Here is a 22,400-nt window from a genome sequence, read left to right as displayed (position 1 = left end):
ATGATGGCACTGACTATACATTTGTAGGTGACCGAATTGCCACCGTTAGCGCCTAAATGATGCAGAATTGCAGATGTCTCTACTAACTACGCCACATTATTTTGATCGAATTTGCACTTAACGGTTCATTTTCGTGTTTCATTATACATATAATAATCGCCTTTTACTAAATATGTAAGTACCTATACCGTGTAAATAAACTCAGTATTCCTTGTAAATAATTCATTTAGTAATGTATATTTAATACACCTCGCACTAGAGTTACGACTGACTCGACCAATTGTAAATATTGATGTTAAAAGTTCATGTTAGCCTTTAGATATAACATTTATAGTAAAATAATAAAACTCGATAGTAAAATAAATACTTGTTTTATTTGTAGAACCGAGCCCGTTATTATGTACTTTGTCTTATTAAAAATTATTTGCTTACATTTGCTTGCTCAATTCAATGTACACTGTACAGTCCTAGGTGCGCAAGCGCTTATTAGGTAGGTACATCATTTACATCCTTGCTTGCGTCGGATGCGACGTCGGACAAGGATCGTGTTCTTATCTATATATATAAACGTGAAAGACCTGACTGACTGACTGACTGACTGACTGACTGACTTAAATCAACGCACAGCCCAAACCGCTGGGACTAAAAAGTCCAAATTTGGCAACTAGATTCCTTATAAGGTCTAGGGGTCCACTAAGAAAGGATTTTTCAAAATTCATCCCCTAAAGGAGTGAAATGGGGGTCCAAAGTTTGTATGGGGAAACAAGATTAGTTAGACTATTTTGTTCCAAATTTCACAGGAGTATTCCTAAAGATAAATGAGTAAACACGTGTATCAGGTTTTTTGAAAATTGAACCCCTAAGAGGGGGAAAAGTCCCCAATAGGGTTGATATCTCAAAATATCAATATGGGTATCGTTTTCATAGTATTTTGAGACGCTAATAACAAAAATGGCATCAAAATTAAAATTAACGTAGCCGAAGTGAACAATCATCCCCCTGGTGGGGGTGCAATGGGGTTGAAATTTCAAAATTATGTAACCAGTGTGCTTTTTGTGTTGCAATAAATGGTTTCTTATTCTTATTTATTCTTATTCTAAAATATCAATATGGGTATCATTTCCATGGTTTTGTGGCACGCTAATTACAAAAATGGGATCAAAATTAAAATATAACGTAGCCGACGTGAACTATGGCCCCATGTGGGGAATGCTAATTAAAAAGATAGCATAGACGGTTGTAACATACACGCTGATTTACAGCCACACGTGTTTCAGACTTTTGAGAATGCAATCCCTTTAATTTTAATCAATCCCAGTAATTTTTTTTAGCTATTAGCTCAGGGAAAATTTCACTAATACCTACAATGGCTGTTGAATTGTTGGATATTGATGGGACCATGTTGGCTCACACCGTAGTACCTATAATTGGAGATGGAGCCTGTCTGTTTCGCGCCATTTCCTATCTTCTGTATGATACGCAGGTGATGGCCAGGGAGGTGCGCGAGCAAATCGTTAGTCACGTGGTGGCCAACTGGGAGGAGTTTGTTATTATGTCTCATAACAGTAACGGTGATAATTACTCCAGCTGCGTTGAATACTGCCTTGAAATGTCGCGCCCGTTTACTTACGGTAGTCTCTGCGAGTTGGTAGCGGCAGGACAACTGTTTCCGTGGGTTTTCGCAGTTTACCGCAACAATGACCTATATATGAGAGTTGGTACTGTGGGTAATCCGGTGGGCCGACTAAGATTTTCAAGTGATTTGTCTAGCGGTCATTTTGACGTATATATTCGCAGTGAATTACTCGTAAGAACCTACCAAAACAGTTACTAAAAAACGCCGTGCCAGGTTCACGAATACTACACGGAACAAACAACTAAAAGCTGCCGCAAATAAATATATGCAAAACAAATAATCAGATCACAAAGCTGCCGTAAGTAATTACCAAAACATGAACCCTGATGTACACAGAGAAGCAGTAGTAGCTAGGTATCAGCAAGCCCACCCCGAGGTAAACCGTGACACCTCCGCTAGGTATCAGCAAACCCACCCCGAGGTAAACCGTGACACCTCCGCTAGGTTTCAGCAAACCACACACACTGATACACTTCATCCATGTAAAACTCCGCACCATTTTGCAATTCTCTCTCAAGTTGCCATTTAATGTCGTCCGAAAAACTGTCCTTATATTTTTCCCAGAGACTTAACGGGTCAGTAAGTTGACAAAAAACTAACATTATTATGAAAAGTTCACGCAGCTTGAAGGGAGAATCGCACAACGCAGCTTCCTCTAAAGTTGAGTCCCAATGTTTATCGTCCTCTAGCAATCCAAGGGAGAACCACTAATGTAGTGTATAAGGAGGTGCTATAGGTACAACAGGCTACAACTACATAAATAAAAAATATAAATTAAAAGGTGTTAGGTACTAAACGTACATTAGACTATATGAAATAAGTCGAGCTCGATTAATCGATATAATTACAATTCAGGTGTCTTCAAGTCAAGAGTGAATACTGTGAATAAGCTTTTACTGAAATAGTGAGCTACACCTTCGGCCTTGTCATCACTTGAGTGTGACTAAGGTCAGTCACTGTTCAGTCCGTAAAAAAAAAACTCTCCTGCGCGTGCGAAGCCGCGGGCAAAAGCTAGTCTAAATATATAAACGTGAAAGACCTGACTGACTGACTGACTGACTGACTTAAATCAACGCACAGCCCAAACCGCTGGGACTAGAAAGTCCAAATTTGGCAACTAGATTCCTTATAAGGTCTAGGGGTCCACTAAGAAAGGATTTTTCAAAATTCATCCCCTAAAGGAGTGAAATGGAGGTCCAAAGTTTGTATGGGGAAACAAGATTAGTTAGACTATTTTATTCCAAATTTCACAGGAGTACTCCTAAAGATAAATGACTAAACACGTGTTTCAGGTTTTTTTGAAAATTGAACCCCTAAGAGGGGGAAAAGTCCCCAATAGGGTTGATATCTCAAAATATCAATATGGGTATCGTTTTCATAGTATTTTGAGACGCTAATAACAAAAATGGCATCAAAATTAAAATTAACGTAGCCGAAGTGAACAATCATCCCCCTGGTGGGGGTGCAATGGGGTTGAAATTTCAAAATATCAATATATGGGTATCATTTCCATGGTTTTGTGGGACGCTAATTACAAAAATGGGATCAAAATTAAAATATAACGTAGCCGACGTGAACTATGGCCCCTGGTGGGGAATGCTAATTACGAAGATAGCATAGACGGTTGTAACATACACGCTGATTTACAGCCACACGTGATCCAGACTTTTGAGAATGCAATCCCTTAAAGTAAATTTTTTTAGCTATTAGCTCAGGGAAAATTTCACTAATACCTACAATGGCTGTTGAATTGTTGGATATTGATGGGACCATGTTGGCTCACACCGTAGTACCTATAATTGGAGATGGAGCCTGTCAGGCCGCGTAGCCAAGATGCCAATCGCTTACTCTCCGTAGCGATCGAAACGCAACTGTCACTGTCGCGCTAATATGGAAGAGTGATAGAGAGACATAATGCTTTTCGTTGTCGAAGCGATAGCGATTGTAACCTTGGCTAGGCCGGCTGTTTCGCGCCATCTCCTATCTTCTGTATGATACGCAGGTGATGGCCAGGGAGGTGCGCGAGCAAATCGTTAGTCACGTGGTGGCCAACTGGGAGGAGTTTGTTATTATGTCTCATTAACAGTAACGGTGATAATTACTCCAGCTCCGTTGAATACTGCCTTGAAATGTCGCGCCCGTTTACTTACGGTAGTCTCTGCGAGTTGGTAGCGGCAGGACAACTGTTTCCGTGGGTTTTCGAAGTTTACCGCAACAATGCCGCTATATATGAGAGTTGGTACTGTGGGTAATCCGGTGGGCCGACTAAGATTTTCAAGTGATTTTTCTAGCGGTCATTTTGACGTATATATTCGCAGTGAATTACTCGTAAGACCCACAATATCAGAGCCCCCTTCTTCACTCCTCTCTGTGGTTGCCAAGAAGATTACCACGAGAAGGAATGAGGAGATTACCACCCCATTTAGAATCAGACTCATCATTATCTCTTACCGCTACCAAAACAGTTACTAAAAAACGCCGTGCCAGGTTCACGAATACTACACGGAACAAACAACTAAAAGCTGCCGCAAATAAATATATGCAAAACAAATCATCAGATCACCAAGCTGCCGTAAGCAATTACCAAAAAATTAACCCTGATGTACACAGAGAAGCAGTAGCTAGGTATCAGCATCAGCAAGCCCACCCCGAGGTTAACCGTGACACCTCCGCTAGGTATCAGCAAACCCACCCCGAGGTAAACCGTGACACCTCCGCTAGGTATCAGCAAATCACACACACTGATACACTTCATCCATGTAAAACTCCGCACCATTTTGCAATTCTCTCTCAAGTTGCCGTTTAATGTCGTCCGAAAAACTGTCTTTATATTTTTCCCAGAGACTAACATTATTATGAAAAGTTCACGCAGCTTGAAGGGAGAATCGCACAACGCAGCTTCCTCTAAAGTTGAGTCCCAATGTTTATCGTCCTCTAGCAATCCAAGGGAGAACCACTAATGTAGTGTATAAGGAGGTGCTATAGGTACAAAAGGCTACAACTACATAAATAAAAAATATAAATTAAAAGGTGTTAGGTACAAAACGTACATTAAATTATATTAAATAAGTCGAGCTCGATTAATCGATATAATTACAATTGGTGTCTTCAAGTCAAGAGTGAATACTGTGAATACGCTTTTACTGAAATAGTGAGCTACACCTTCGTAGGGTTGCAAATAGAAAAAAAAACAAATGTTTTTTTTTTCAAATTTATGAAAAAAAAACATGAAAAAAACCTGGCACCATGGTTTTTTTTCTAAATTAGGTTTTTTTTTCAGATGAACAAAAATATGCCACAATTACGGTTTTTCGTGATTTATTTGTATATGTAACTTAAAACTAAGTAATTTTTGGGGAATCCCTGAATTCCCCGATGCGGCGACGAGAGGCGTTGGTGTTGCCAACAGTAAATTGCGATAACTACCACTACAAATTTCATTTATGTTGTTATTAATCAAAGTTGTTAAATTAAATTGGTTTAATGGTTAACATAAACTGACATAAAGTCTAAAACAAGTAAAACAACCGTATAAAAGTATTAACTGCCTTGCAAATGTTGAGTTTTCATACTTTTGAAAAAAAACGTACTCCAGAAAAAAAACGTTTTTTTTTTCACGGTTTTTTTTCATGTTTTTTCTCAAGTCAGAAAAAAAAAACCGTTTTTTTACAACCCTACACCTTCGGCCTTGTCATCACTTTCCAGCAGGTGAGACTAAGGTCAGTCACTGTTCAGTCTGTAAAAAAAAAAAACAAAATTATAAAAACTCTCATGCGCGTGCGAAGCCGCGGGCAAAAGCTATATTTCATGAAACTGAAAACGTATTGTATTTTTAGGGTTCCGTACTAAAAAGGTACAAAAGGAAACCTTATGGTATGAATATGATAAATGCCAAGAGTCATATTTTTCAGTTATTGATACAGCCTATCAATAACTGAAAGTATTTGAATTTATCGCCTAAGACTAAGATATGTAATAGGTACGCAAGTCAACGTTTTCCTTCTTCACTTGCTATTTAATTGTATTTACTGTTTGGCACATTATGGTTATTAGGCAGGTTTTGTGATTCAACATGTTCACCAAGCAATTGAACACGTCCCCCAAAGCATTTCAGCGGGCGCAGCACGGTTCTATTTTTATCGACTATCACTATGCGCGTCCCTTTCGCACTTAAATACTTGTTAGAACGTGACAGGCATGGTGACAACGGATAAAAACGCGACCGTGCTACGCCGCCAGTACCTATGAAGGTAAAATATCACATCTTTCGTAGGTAATATCCAAAAGAATTTTAATTAGTGTAGATTTCACTTTAATCCTCACCTTAGCAGTCGATTGTGTAAGTCTGCTAGGCCACTGCATCAACATTATGTAGATGGGAAAATGTAGTGTAGGTAGGTATATAACTTTAGATAAAATAGCCCTTTAAATCTATCTATCTTTAAATAAAATGTCACCTACCTGGGGGCCGATTTTTTAAATTCGACCGCTCGATTTTTTGTATTTCGTTCAATAATATCTCCACTGCTAGGCATTTAAATTCTACTAATAGAATAGAAAACGAGGGGTCAATATCACTAGATTCCCAATATTCATTTCACCGTTTTCCACCGATTTCCGAGTGACGAAATCGAACGATCAAATTTCAAAAATCGCCCCCCTGGGCCCGGAAAACGAATTGATAGACAACTAATTCAATCGGCACAGTGTTATTGACAATACAGTGGAACTGCTAAAATGCTGCTAAATTTCTATAACCCTTTCTTTTAGTTTGACAAAGTCGGTTGAAAACCAACAGTTTAAATTCTCGGTACCTAGATATCTATTGTAGCCTGTTAGCTAAGTTCCGTGGCTGGACTGGGGCCCGATTCGACTCCGCAAAGGGCATATGACGAATTCGGCATGGCAATTTACGTATTAGATATTAAATGAAAACAAAACACATTTCAAAAAATTTATGGACGAATAGCGCTCCCAAGGGTAAGTTTATAAGCAGTGATCGTACATTTTCCAGCATTTTTGGTTCAGCAGAGGGTGTTAACGGAATTGGTATAGATAATTTCAACTGAAATGGTAAATTAAGGTTAATATTAACGTAATTAACGCTAATCAATCATTAGGGTTGAAATTATTTATACCAATTTCGTTAACACCACTCCGCTGCACCAAATCGATTCGCGTGATGTTAACGGAATTGGTATAGATAATTTCGACTGAAACGGTAAATTAAGGTTAATATCAACGTAATAAACGCTAATTAATCATTATGGTTGAAATTATTTATACCAATTCCGTTAACAACTTCGCTGCACCAAAAATGCTGGAAAATGTACGATCACTGTTTATAAGCATGTGGTGTGGTGGTTTTGATATGAAATTAGTATCAATATTTTACGATTTTATACGCCCCCGTGAAAACGTCAACAACGGTCAATGCCTTATTAAGTCATCCAGCGGGCCAGCATGCATTTTTTTCACCAGATGCTCATAAAAATTACGACTGCTGTAGCGACGACAATACAATACAGTGGGATACCTGCTATCTGAGGCATAAAAGTATCAATATGGAAGTTTATTATACAGTTAAATATCCACATCCACACACGTTATTACGAATGTTATCCAATAGCACGTAGGCGTACAAGTGCAGTAGTTCTGCGAAAGTTGTTCCTGTACCTACAGGGCACATATTTTAACATAATTTCTTACTCATCTGACACCGGTAAACGATACCGAGTTACATATTCACCACTAAGGAGATAATAACTCTGGAACTAAGTTATTATGATACTGATGTAAAATAGTAGAGACTATAGTACCTAGTGGGTTGTTATCGTTAAAAGTAACAAAGGTGGCAGTGTAGGTGTACCTAGTATCGGTATAACCTTTTGTTGGCAATGTATCATACAAGATACATAATTTTACACCCTCTTTTGTGTTTTTTTCTAAGAGCATTTTTTGCTCTATCAGGCACAATCGAGGCTCGCGACTCACGACTTTTTTTAATTTGTCAAGAAAAGGGATAAGGTTCGAAAGTTAATAGGTGAGTAATACATACGTCGGACACGTCGGTACCTAATTCTACTTTTTGAAAACCCTTTTTCTTACGCGAAAGTGGCATATATAAATACTTAGTGTTTTGTAATAATCGGTACCAGATCGAGCCATTGAAAATGAATTTAGTGGTTGGAAGAAGATTTATAATTAAATGAATACGATAAAAAGCTGGAAACGCATTGAAATATACCGTTGTTTTCATACATAAGCCATAGACATTAATGATCACGAAGCGAAGGGAATTGCCCTGCTATAAACGCCCGCCCACCAGAAAACCCGCCGGCCGCGAGCCCAACCGTCAAAGCTCGTGCCTAAACCTGACTCCTAATAGGGAACCACAAAGCCGCAGATATGACCTCAAAGCCATGATGGCCTTTACAAATTTGAGAAGAAGAAGATAGCCACCATTTGGCTAAAACACAGTTAACAGACCCGCCTGTCATTATAGCCCGCGATAGATACCTACCGCATTATAGGGCCCATTCTCGAAATGGCCACCTCACGCCCCCAGAAATTGGGCGTAGGTCCTACCCACTCCACAGAGGTACCTACTACTATAGTTGAACTACAACTCAGCTGCCTCCTGATTCCTGATTGTTTGAAAGTATAGATAGTACCTAATGTATGTACACTATGGTGCTGCCTTGTTGATGTTTAGAACGTGTTACTATAGCAAATTTCGCAAAGCAGACAGTAACAAGGCATTTCGAACATATTTCACTCACTTACACCGTTTCTGTTACACCATAAAAGGTTGTCGTTAAGTCGAACTCAATGGTCTTGATATATTCGTCAGTCGCGAGAGTGATTCGCGTCGCACTTTCAGATTACGGCTCGACGATAGCGTCGCATCGATCGCGCCTGCGCCTCGTATACATGTCGTTAAAAGCTCTAATGAGTTTCTGTTTTCACTGTGGAAGTGTCCGGGTGTCACGCTCCGAGCCGACAAGCTCCGCTGGTGTCCAACTAATATTGATCGGACAGGGTAGTCAGTTTCTCCGTCGCCCGCGCACTGCCGGACATACGATCCGCAGATACTGTCTAACGCGTGATACTGATACGAATGTCACTCTACGAGTTACGAGAAAGTTTGCAACAAGTGCAGACTCAAGGTCGTGTCCGGGGAAATTTCACGTCATAATCGGTAACTGTCGCGATGATATCACCGCGCGATTCAGATTCGGCGGAGCGTGAACAATCGTAATGATGTTTAGCTACCGATAACAACAGAACAAGTTCAAGAGCGCGTCGATAAATAAATTTGGCGCGACGGACAGTTAGAAACGAATGGTCGCTGTAAGTAATTGGTAAGGAGTTGCGTAATAAATGTTATGGTCCCTTGTTCCGCGGCCGTATTAAATCGGTTACAGGTGTATAGGCCGATGTGGAGATATAGGTGATAAATCGGGAGGCTCTAGACGCGGCCGGCGGGGCTGCGCTGGCGCCGGCGCCGCGCTCGCGGGCGCTGCACGTGCGGAATGAGAGGATGCGATGGCTATCGACTCGCTATCTTGCATCTCAGTGCATCCATGACGCTATAACCATGCGCTATGTTTATCAGTCGCTTCAAAACGCATAAATTTCTCAATAACATCTATTTCCATGAGCGCATGGACTTTGAATGCGTTTGGCTGCAGAATATATCTTACGCAGATAGTTTATTACGCTGTTGTCAGACGTGGAAACTTACCTTTGTCTATATAATATGAAATATGTTCTGGTCTTCATCAAATTTCCAATTATTTTAGAACGAGTTAAATGTGTGGCCACCCGTCGTATTTCAACAATAAACGTACCTAGTTATGACCTCGCTGGATTTCATGCATTTTTCATTATGAAAGAGATTAGGCAATAAAAGGTTCTGACTTAGCTTTTACGACTTCAAATAGTGAGAAAGTGATTAAATCTTTATTTATAGCTTTGACACTTAATTCAATCAAAAAGGTCAAGTGCGCTCTAATCGATGTCACGACATACCACGTCAATTATAGAATTTAATAATTCATTGATGACCGAGACGGTGCACGGTGAAAGCTAGACGTAATCAGGAATTCGCGGAGTGATGATATGATAGTGGCAACACGATGTTCTGCCCCGGGCGATAATATCCCCGTTGCTATTGTTCTCACACTTAGCATATTTATTAACTTTTTGTAGCAAAATAATCAAGACATAGTACGTGCATTAGATTTATGTCCAGATGTTTATCAAACAAAGGATATGAAAGAAACGAATTTGATTGTTGTAAATAAGCACATATAACTAACTCAATATCAGAACATCAAAATATAAATAATAATTTCATGATTACAATGACGACGACTTTTATTATCGCCAATGATCTAATCAAGCAAACGTTATATTTCATTTCCAATTGAAACGCTTTTACTTACTTCTGAGAACGAAGTGTTAATGTATTGGTTTCCGTTTTTTAATAAGCAAATATCTGTTTTTTCGAGTTCTAATTTGAAGTCAACTAGGTTGCTTCTTCCTGAACAAGTTATTGAAAATAACATTAGCTACCTACCTATATAAACTCGTTGTTTTTATGAATGTTACAGCAAAAGAAGTAAGATAGGAGAAGAAGTCCTGGGCGCGTAGCCAACGTGCCCATCGTTAACGCTCCGTAGCTCTTTCTAACATTATTCCTCACTAGTGCGACAGTGACAGTTGAATTTCGCTCGCTACGGAGCGTTAACGATTGCGCGTTGGCTACGCACTCTCAAAAGCTACAAATATCTGTCTAATAAGAAAAAGCTCTCCTTACAAGTGGACCTTAAAATTTTATATTAATTAAGTACAATGTATTTGAATTTCTACATCACGTAATTATACACATACACACCATCGTTGGAAAGGAAACCGTATACAACAACACTCCAACCTTAAGGTGATCCAAACCCGAATGATAAAATCATAGTCAGTGATTGGTTGCAAGGTCGGTGACCTGGCGAAGTTTTTGCAATAAAAGCAACTTTCATCTAAAACACGTCAAAAATGTATTGAAAGTGAACTTGGTAATGAAACGGATGAAAGGGGCGGATGGTATCGCAGTCACGATGCATCCAGCGACAGCAGTATGACATGTAGATTGTAGAATACGCCGCCGTGCAAGCGACGTCGATGCAACCGATGATACTAGGCCGGATGGCAAAATTACGCAACTCGTGAATTGTAGAAAATATGTATAAGTATTTTATTAATGCCAGTATTCACACATTGAAAATCATCAAGGACTACAGATATGTATTTATGTAATTATCAATGATCATTGATCAATTGATCGTCTACGTAAGTAAGGTACGTAATAATTTGCTAAAATTACTCGAGATGTTATAAAACCCAAAATTTGCTCTGAGATTCTCATAAGTTATGGTACCTACATACTTAATTATGTATTTAGTTGTTGAAATTGAAGGACATATGTTGGATACTGTGGTTTTCTTGACTCGTACATATCTACTACCTTCAAGAAACTGAAAGTAAAGGATAACACACGTTAGTACGGCCCGGGTTCGGGTCGAGGCACCCGATACTTATAGCGTGTGTCATTCTTAACCAACCATCAGAACAAGAAGAATATCTAGTATTGAGTGTTTTATTACTTGTGAAGTATATCATGAAAGGGTCATCAAACTAAAACTTTTTAACAAAAAAAATAACCGCCGAAAAAAAACTAAAAGGAAATAAAAAACCGGCACTAACACGAAACGAGTCGACCAACAAAAACAATAGCACACTGAAAAGAAAAAAATAATTATTTTGTCTTCAATAACGCAAGTGAATACCTATGAACTATGTATATACATACTTCTGAAATCAATCACACAAATCTGCGTATTTATATATTTACAATCTGTTATTTTTCGAGTCGGTGCAGGTGCTTCACTAAGGTGCTCAAGTTTGTTTGAGGCTGGCACCGACTCCAAAAATAACAGATTGTAAATATATAAATACGCAGATTTGTGTGATTGATTTCAGAAGTATGTATATACATAGTTCATAGGTATTCACTTGCGTTATTGAAGACAAAATAATTATTTTTTTCTTTTCAGTGTGCTATTGTTTTTGTTGGTCGACTCGTTTCGTGTTAGTGCCGGTTTTTTATTTCCTTTTAGTTTTTTTTCGGCGGTTATTTTTTTTGTTAAAAAGTTTTTATTTTTTAATTTTCTGTGGCTATAATTTGTACAAATTATTACATGCTTAAGTTTTGATTACTTTTAAAATAGCTACCTACCTTGCTTTAGCTATTAACTGTTATATTAATAATCCTACTTTAACTATTATTGTTCTGTAATATAAATAAATTACCCCTATTTTCCCACCCTTAGGGTAGGATTTTTTCCAAATTTTTATTATTATTACGACTACTCTGTAAAAGTTTATGCGTGGTCATACGTTACAATCGGTGAGTGAAAAAATCAATCATCCCCTATTTTCCTACCCTTAAGGTTGGATTTTTTTTTCCAAATTTATATGGGACCAACTTCGGGGTATATTACCCTTTCCAATAAAAAAATAATTATCAAAATCGAACATCTCTGTAAAAAGTTATGCGTGGTCATACATAAAAAAAAAAAAATATACGCGTCGACTTGAGAACCTCCTCCGTTTTTTTTTTTCGTCGGTTGAAAAGGGGGCAAGACTCCCATAATTCAATTGCTATAATTTAAGTACTTCCTTATGCGCTCAAATAGCTTTAGCTTTTATGTAAGTGCGAATCGTCTTTAAATCAAAGTAGCTATATGTAGACCTGTCTTGTAATCAATAAATTATTTATAGCTTCTCGTCTTACGATGAGTGACGGATGTACACAAATTTGAGATTGATGGGCGGTTATTTCGCTACCTACTCTTTCACTAGCACTAATAGCAAAAAAATATACAGTTAAACGTCTGATACTATTAGGCACTCGTAATAGGCACGAAAAATACACCTTCCACAAGAGATTTTGTATTCTAGACACACATATAGGTACCTAAGAGTACCTATAATAGTGTGTACCCGGTACAGAATCTACAACAACATTTTAATAGAACGACAGCTGCCTTTTTGTCTATATGGCAATTAAATAGTGTAATTTCCAAAAACACAATTCTTTACTTACTATAGTATGCTTCTGTCTACTGACAGTATCTACAACTTTCATCTCTCAACTCAGATTAAACGATTATTAGTTTCTTCTAATTGCTCGTGTTTGTCTCGATGGAATCGGTCATTGAGATCCACGCATGAGTGAGTATAACCAAAACCTGATTGTGATGTACGTCTATCATTGGGCATGATACAATATGTAAGTACGTATCAATCAAAGGCGTTTGCCGACAGTTGCATCATTTCAATTGACGAAAAATCTTAGAGCATTTAGTTACTGGAGACAAGGTGTCTGTCATTTTCTGTACAAAACAGTCTGCTGATATTTGCGGGCGAGGGGCACGTCAAATATATGGCTATTTGTACGTAACGTACAAATATCCATGTCAGATAAACTCAGTCCATACAAAAGTTTGCACAATTTTGCAAGGTTTTCGGCAGAGGGGTAAGCTCTTAAAGGCGACTCCGGTTACTCAATGTTCTAAGCGAAAAATGGATCGAATGTCTTTTTGATTTTTGAAAGAGAACATAAATTAATGTCTGTCGTTAGTACATAGTTCAATTGCACTTTATTTTCAACACATGGGCATTATTATTCCATATTCGATTTTGCCCTTAATGTTTGTAGATGATTAGACTGATTAGTATTTGATTTTTGTCAAAAAGTTGCGATGTCACCGGAACTGTCAAATACTTAATGCGAAAAGTTCATGTAATAGTGGTGATGACACTGCGATGTATAGAGTTGTCAAACAATAATGTGTATTACAGACATAGTGTTATGGTAGGTATTAGTGAAGCTGAAGTGAATTAGCTGAATTAGAGCTTTAATCCAGATATATATTGCAAGTATTACAACCAGCCATCAGTTGATGTAACAACCCAACGCATGTAACCGATCCGATTCCACCGGACTAGGTTACTAGCCCTGTATTCTCGTCCCAATCACAGCCTCCATTCACACAGATCAGTTTATTTGTGAGCTGAAGCATCATATAACTGCTACGGAACTTGAGGTCAAAGTTATTATGAATTGTTTGAGTCGTATTCTTGAGTTGCAATGTGAATAGCCTGCTCACCGCAACCTTGCGTTTGCGCACCTTGCCCGTAACTCGTGCTTTATGAACCGAGATAACCTAATTAGCCACCAGTGTAATATGCCACACATTTGCCCGTGTTAGACGATAGCGTACTTGCAACATAATGTTACATAAATCTACCAGATTTATTAAAAGAACCATTTACGCGTACCTATGTAATATTGCATTTGGTTCTTACTCAAGAAAGAACTATTGTTTTCAACTTATCACCGTGTCCTATGCGTGATTAAACAACGACGACCCTACAGAACTACGTCGTCGTGTTGCCTAAATCATTTTTTCGTATGTAAGTTATCTGACTGTTTGATAGGTTTCCGGATCGATACGATTCTTTGCTTCTTTAAACTTTAAAGTAAGACTGAATTGACTGTTACTACATATAATCAGTATATCTTAGGCTCTATCATATTGTCACTTTCCACCAGGTGAGATCAGTTAATAATTAAAAAAATTGACCTTTGAATCTCTGAACAGAAATAAAAATATTTATAGGTAATCATTTTGATACAGGTAAATAGTTTTTCTTCCCTCAGTCACCCGTTGACCACGAATACTGTAAAGGGTTCGAAACGTCGTCGGGATGTATTATTAAATTCATTATATAATTTTACTTGTAATTATAAATGAATTTTAGTTTTATAGTGTTACAATAACATAAAAATAGTGTAACATGAACTTTACTATGAACATGAAATGTATACTTAGTTACTTAGGTTATACTTGTTTCTTCGTGTTTTTTTTTACATAAAGACACCGATTACTCTTGCACTGTAGTTATAGAGCGATTGCCAATTACCTTGTCTGTGAGCATTCATGATGTACAAACACTATCATTAAACTAACAGACAAGCTGCTAATTTTGCTAACATCCTTGCAGGGGCTTAATGCCCTACATATATGGCTAAAGTTATAAAGGGCGGGAAATACCTACTAAATTGCAAGAGGAAGGTCGAAGGTAAAGAGAAATTTATCAGGTAATTTTTGTATGAAAATGTGCTTTATCTTACAAACATGCAAATAAAAGCAATTATTAATAAATTGTAGCCGCCGTGCAGGCTAGGATCTCGACGACTCAAATAAAAAGCTTCGATTTGAAGTAAACTATTATAATTTTCAATAGGTACTGGTTACACGGGCTTTCTTGACTAAACGGTTAGATGTAGAAGTGGTGTGGTTATTGTATGGACGCTGATGAAAGAGTGATTTGCATAATTTGAACAGTATATACAAGATGGTGGTTTAGTTAGATTTAGGTGCCTCTAATTGGCCGCGATACAGGGTAGGTATGTGGAGCGCTCCTATTGGTGCTTTAGAAAAAACCGGGCAAGTGCGAGTCGGACTCGCGCACGAAGGGTTCCGTACCATAATGCAAAAAAAAAACGAAAAAAAAGCAAAAAAAAACGGTCACCCATCCAAGTACTGACCACTCCCGACGTTGCTTAACTTTGGTCAAAAATCACGTTTGTTGTATGGGAGCCCCATTTAAATCTTTATTTTATTCTGTTTTTAGTATTTGTTGTTATAGCGGCAACAGAAATACATCATCTGTGAAAATTTCAACTGTCTAGCTATCACGGTTCGTGAGATACAGCCTGGTGACAGACGGACGGACGGACAGCGAAGTCTTAGTAATAGGGTCCCGTTTTACCCTTTGGGTACGGAACCCTAAAAACAATATTTTGAACATCATCGGTTAGCAATTTATGAGTTTTCTTTAAAAAACCCTTAATAAAAGGTCGTAAGTGCCGCGTAAACACGCACTTTTGCGCGACATGCAGTTATCTAGAAAATCGATAGAATTGAAGTACCATATTTTTAAAGTAAATACCTACTTATTCAAAACAAAATTGTTAACTGTGCATTATCACAATTTGCCTCTCACTAATAATTACATAGCTATCACGGTTCGTGAGATACAGCCTGGTGACAGACGGACGGACGGACGGACGGACGGACGGACGGACGGACAGCGAAGTCTTAGTAATAGGGTCCCGTTTTACCCTTTGGGTACGGAACCCTAAAAAGCTTCCAAATACTAGCCGAGCCCGACGGCTGCGTTTAGCTACTGCATTAGGTTTATACAAATAAAGGTAGCGTTCGCAATACTCATAGTTACTCAAAAGTTCACATTGTATGGTGACTAGAAATATTTACTTATCCGCAAATAGTATAATTATGTATGTCAAAAAAAGAACTTATAATGTTCAACCGAAAAGGAAACATGGCCCGAATGATTATTTAGCTGACAGGTACTTAAATATTTTTGGCGACGAACATCTTTCAGAAAATATTTTTCACGGATCACTAAAGTATGAATGAAGTTAGTGTTCTCTCGTTTGCATAAGTTCAAGAATTCTTGAAAAAAATCTTGTAGGCTCTTTAGGCTAGCGGGCGTCATTTTGTGTCTGCAAAGTGTGCTTGCTGAAAATAGCGGGTTATTTTCTAACTAATATTGCAGAGACGACTTTAAGAGCACCCTAAACCGGCGAGCGTGTATGAGGAATGTTATGAAAGTGAAGGAAGCGAAAGAGGTATGTCAGGATCGTAGCAAGTGGAAATCCGTGGTCTCTGCCCACCCCTCCGGGAAATAGGCGTGATTATAATTATGTATTTATGTATGTATGTACTTTTATGGCCCCGCTGGACGACTTACAGTTCCACCCGGGACGACTATAAACGTCAGCATGCTGCCAAATAATATTATTAAATACTTAGGTACGTTTACTATCGGAAGATGTCGCTGTAAATCTGTTTTTAAGATGTATCAAAGAATGAGTATCTCTTAATAGTTCCTAGTTATTAATTAAAAATAAATAATAACAAAATAGAAACGGTCGTCACTTAACAGACTTTTATTTAGTCCTCCATTGAAGTAACTTCAAAAGAAATTACTTCGTAACTAGAAAGAATTCATCTATGTCTACCATAAAATAAAAACTTAACTATAGTAAGTTACCGCTTTTTTATCGTGTCGTTAGGTATAACTTAGGGTTAGGTCTTTCCAGTATACCTAAGTGTAAATTTAGAAAACATAATCATGATAATTTAAATATATTTTTTTTAATCATTATTTTATGATACTCAAAATGGACTAAGTTTGTAAGTGCCATAATATCCACAATTGAGGAGTCTTTTCAAAAGGGCTTATATCTCTATGAACAATTGAACGCCATTACAAAAATAAGCCATTTTGAAAAGACACTCCTCAATTATAACTACCTCGTCCACAGATCAAATAAACAGTAATTAAACTCTGACCAAATACTAAACGGTATCGAGTTAAATACTTAATGGTCTCTAATATAGATAATCGACGCACCTGTCAGAAGATTGACGAATAGTAACGTGGGACGTATCGGTACATCGGAGAAAGTGATCGTGGATCTACATCCATGATCATTTACGCTTGTGTTGCACTGGAAGTACCTTATATTTAATTTTACATAGAGTAGTTGTAGGTTGTCATATTTTGCCTGTTTTAGAAGCTGCATCCGAAATTTAAAAATCTGTTAGAGTTAGACACGAGTTAGACCAAGAAAAGTCTGCAACGATTTTGATATGACACGCAGTGCATCTATGAAATGATGACGCATTTGCACTGCGTATGCTATCAAAATCCCTGAAGACTTTTCTTGGTCTAACTCTATTGATTGGTTATTAACATGTAGCTCTTTTTGCTCTCACCAATCTATAATTTTGATTAAGATGCACGGGCGAGTGGTGTTAAAATAATATAATGTGTAAATTCGAAGCGGCCTATATTGATCTCTTGACGGTAAATCCTGACGTAGGTCGTGCGTAGCGTATGCTTTTAGTAGTTTTAGATAAGTAGTTACCTACTAACCACGTCTGCGCTGCGCAAAATCGAAGTCAAGAAGAGGACAGGCGTATTCTGATTATAAACATTATCTTGATTTGTTAAGGATATGGTGTGTCAGTGTCAAAAGTGACATATATTCAACCACAAACGACACTTTTGACACTGACAGATCCGATAACAAATCCAGAATCCAGATCTAATTCATAATCTGTTATTACCATCATAATACATATAGGTACATGTGTATATTTGACATGTAATAAAAAAAAACTGAATACTCCTCCAGGTGGGTTCTTAATTCAGCTTTTATAGTTAAAACGGTTTTTTTTATTCCGCGCGTAGTATTTTTCAAGAGTACCTACCTAGTAATTTAAATATTATTTGTAAAAATGGTAACAGTTGGTATAATACATAATACGTTTTCTAAAATAGTGTAGGTACATTATGCGTTAGAATAGCTCACGCACTCGATAAGCTTATCAAAGTTGTTCAATGTCATCGGATCGGATTAAATCTAGAAACAGGCCTCGAGTACAACAAGTCTCACTAAGCTTCATTCGCTACGCTTCGGTCCCAATGATTTGCGACAATTCTAGAACTTGTTCTATTGTGCGTCTGCGTGACGAATTAGGAATAGCCTATACGGAATTTGTGCGAATGAAACGGTCGGTTATTTGAAGAATCTAAAAAAAATCCGGTGGACATGGGTGGTATTTTCCGATGTACCTAACCTATACCTAATTTAGGCTCAATTCCAGACGGAAGAAATTACAACACGTTACGTCATAAAAAGTAAATTTTAATTGTACAACGGGCAAAGTTGTTGTTTAACCCCTCGTGCTAATATTTTGATACCCGAGCTAGCGAAAGATTCCAAAATTAACCCCTCCCTTCGGTCGTGTTTTAAAATTCGCCACTCGTTGCGAATTTCCTATTTTTCGTACTCGTATCGTAAATAAGTATTAAATACTTTAAATTACATAACATATCTCATTGACTCAATCTACTGCAGTTTCCTTAGAGTTACGAGTGTAGGAACCACATCCAGGCACATTTATCTCCTCAATTATATATATTAGGTGTCAGTCGCTTCAAACGAGTTCGCAGATAACACTAAATGGCTAATTTGTATTTTTAAAGCATTGCATAAACCATTACGCGTTATTGCGTGGTCAGTTGGTCACTAATGAGTGTACAGTAGCGGTAATCTTTGACTCCACAGCAAACTCTGAACAGCTTTTTCACTGCGCACAAAACAATAGTCTCTTTTTGTTCGTTTTTAATTGACCGAAGCGAAGCGAAGGTCTACGTTTTGACTCGGGCATTTTGCTTTCGTATGTCCGGATGTTCTCCTCTACAGGTCGCAATTCTTAACCGATTCTCGTGAAATTTTGTGACCGAATTTTATGACTAAATAAAATTTTTTTGTCAATCCGGTTTTTGGAAATTTTTAAAAATGGCGGAGTCGTGATACCTGGCGCCTAAACAAATAGTCGTATCGATATCATAAAACTTTTTTCTTTTTGAAACATGTTTACAGAGTTAATAGCAAAAAATGCAGAAAAAAATTAACGCTGGTTTAGGCGGTATTTAGATATTTAATTTTAACTAATTTTAATTTGAGAAGGAGTAGCTAAATTTCGTCAACCCATCTAAGAACTATTTGGCTTAGTTTGTAAACGTTCGCTTTTTCTGTTTGCACAGAGGGTCTGGGTTCGATCCCCAGTAATTGTATGCTGGGATATTATAACTTTTTGTATTTTTTTACACATAAATTTGGTATTGTTTTTCTTTAATTTACTATACACGGTGTTTTTATTGAATTCCGTTAACTTCGGGGTATAGTTAAGTACGTTTATAAGAACTATAGTAACAGCACCAGTCATGGGACATTTAAGAGGAAATTTGGAGTATTTATGATATTTCCCTTGTACATGTAAATGGTCTTCCGCTTAGCGTGTTAAAAGATGAAAGTCCTATCCGCCTTTCATGTTTTAGGCGTGTTGTATCAAAGATACTGCAATGAGTTTCCACATAATTAACAAATTAAAACTATGCTTTTTTTCTCCAGTCATGGACACCAAAGCTCCAGTAATGAGCCCCCGGTAATGGACGTGGATCCAGTAATGGGCATTGCTCTATCAGTATAAGATATTGAAATGGGGAATAAGTTATGGCAAAAAAATAAATTTTTGGTATAAGCATTTATCGCTGAATCATGAATGTATTTTTCTTTCCACAGCCAATTATTATTGTATTCGATTCATCGAGACAATTCTAATATACCCAAACACAATTAGTTAGGGTTTATTGCGATAAAGTTCCCATGGCCACCTCCTGTCTCCATCATCAGATCAAGTCCATGTTATCATAATATTGCATTATCATTCGATTTGCATACTTAATTACGTACTTACACAAAATTTCAACTGAATCGGAAATCGAAAAGTGGGTCAAATTCAGTTACCAAGATTTGACCCACACTAACTAACAAGGCAAGTTAAATGAAAGTTTGGAAAAACGATATTAATTTATCCTAAGTCCTAGAATACCTCCTGGTTGACATATTTCGTAACTACATTTTACTTCTGTATTGTTTAAAACATGAAATTATGGCATGGCAAGCATCATTATGTCAATTGTCCCATCATAGGAGGTATGCAGTTTTACAGCTCCTATAATGGGATTGGGCCAAATACCACTATCTTTTTACAACTGTGGAGTCACAACATAGTGTGTTGTATACCTTATCTCATGGTAAATGCAATTAACAAAACACATTCTAGTTTTCATCAAGTATTAATTAATTAAAATTTAATAAATTAACTCACCTCTCTTAGCGAAGTTGTTCAGAATTTTTAGTGATAAAAAAAAGAAGTAGAAGTAGTTAGAAAATTTGGAATATCGCTCGCAGACGTATCTGCTTGATAAAAAATTGATTTAGTATGGGTTAGCACATTGTTACTGGTGAATTCTCAATGCAACTTGAGACTCCGGTGCCGTTAAAAGATGTAATTGTCTTTCGGTAGATGTCGCTATACGCCACCCCAAAGGCGTGTTTACATAAAGAATGGAATGGAAAGATTTGCGATGTCCTGGTAGGCTTCCCTAGCTCAATTGGTTAAGAGCAACACACGGATTGTGGAGGATGCGGGTTCAAGTCCTGCCGGAAGCGTAAATTTTTCCATTTTTTCCTTTAATACAAAATTTGGAATATCGCTCGCAGACGTATCTGCTTGATAAAAAATTGATTTAGTATGGGTTAGCACATTGTTACTGGTGAATTCTCAATGCAACTTGAGACTCCGGTGCCGTTAAAAGATGTAATTGTCTTTCGGTAGATGTCGCTATACGCCACCCCAAAGGCGTGTTTACATAAAGAATGGAATGGAAAGATTTGCGATGTCCTGGTAGGCTTCCGTAGCTCAATTGGTTAAGAGCAACACACGGATTGTGGAGGATGCGGGTTCAAGTCCTGCCGGAAGCGTAAATTTTTCCATTTTTTCCTTTAATACAAAATTTTTAGTGATATTTTTTTTCAGTGGCACGACAACTTTTGGGTTGACGCACATTTCTTAAAAAGTAACCGAATTTAATAAAAATTCAAACATAATCAGCTCTAGGACTCTTATTTATGATAAAAATATATCCAGTGTTTATAAACTACTTTTATAGGTTCAGGCGGAGTATGTCACTTTCTTAGGACGTCACATTCTGAGGACGTCACATTCTGAGTTCGTCACTTTCTGAGTACGTCACTTTCTGAGAACGCCACTTTCTGAGGACGTCACTTTCTGAGTTCGTCACTTTCTGAGTACGTCACTTTCTGAGAACGCCACTTTCTGAGTACGTCACTTTCTGAGTACGTCACTTTCTGAGAACGCCACTTTCTGAGTACGTCACTTTCTGAGGACGTCACTTTCTGAGAACGCCACTTTCTGAGGACGTCACTTTCTGAGTACGTCGCGTTTTTTAGCATAGGTACGATTTAACAGTATAATATACCTGCACGAAAAATGTATACTGCCAGCAACCAAATTAGCTGTTCGACATACGGTCGCTTTTATATCTTACATACCAATACCAATCTCTGTTTGCCTTACGCCTGACTGGTAGAGAATTCCATTTGGCAAAACGTCCTATGTTTCGTGCAATAAAGTGAAAATGGAGAAATAAATAATATAAAAACAATCTAATTATGTTTAAATCATTATTTAATTCAGAATACTTAGAAACTACAAGCACCAAAACATTTAGCCACAGATTGGAGTTAGGCCGGCAACAGCTTCGATTCAATACACATAAATGTTTCTCACAGTAGGAACCATGATTTTATCATCCGCCGCTGTGATTAGCTGGTGAAGGTATCACGGCAAGCTCGCTGACACCAGTAGAAGGTCATTCCCACATATTTACATTTAAACGGACTGCCGCTCCTTTCGTGACAACATATTCTTCAACATACTGCGTCTTCTGTCATGTCTCCATAAACTCACGTCTTTTTTTCAGATGATGGTGTAAATTTTGGATATCTGCGTATAAAAATCAGCTCTTGCAGTTTTGGTTCAGACAATATTTCTTCTCGTGTCACCTGTGGAGAATAGGCGTCAAAGGATTATTCTTCATATCGGCAACGGCATATATTCAGAATATATGTTCAGCCATCAATCACTTCTGCGTATGGATCACTCCC

The 22,400-nt window shown here is 37.7% G+C and overlaps 1 long non-coding RNA gene across 1 annotated transcript in view; it reads left to right on the top strand.

Moving 5' to 3' along the window:
- The window catches only part of LOC134792184 (uncharacterized), a 596,557-nt gene that overhangs the window by 412,579 nt on the left and 161,578 nt on the right, over window positions 1-22,400 (top strand). The window lies entirely within an intron of this gene.

The sequence above is a fragment of the Cydia splendana genome, chromosome 7, assembly GCF_910591565.1.
Source record: "Cydia splendana chromosome 7, ilCydSple1.2, whole genome shotgun sequence".
Lineage (NCBI taxonomy): Eukaryota > Metazoa > Arthropoda > Insecta > Lepidoptera > Tortricidae > Cydia > Cydia splendana.
This window is presented reverse-complemented; position numbering and strand designations above follow the sequence as displayed.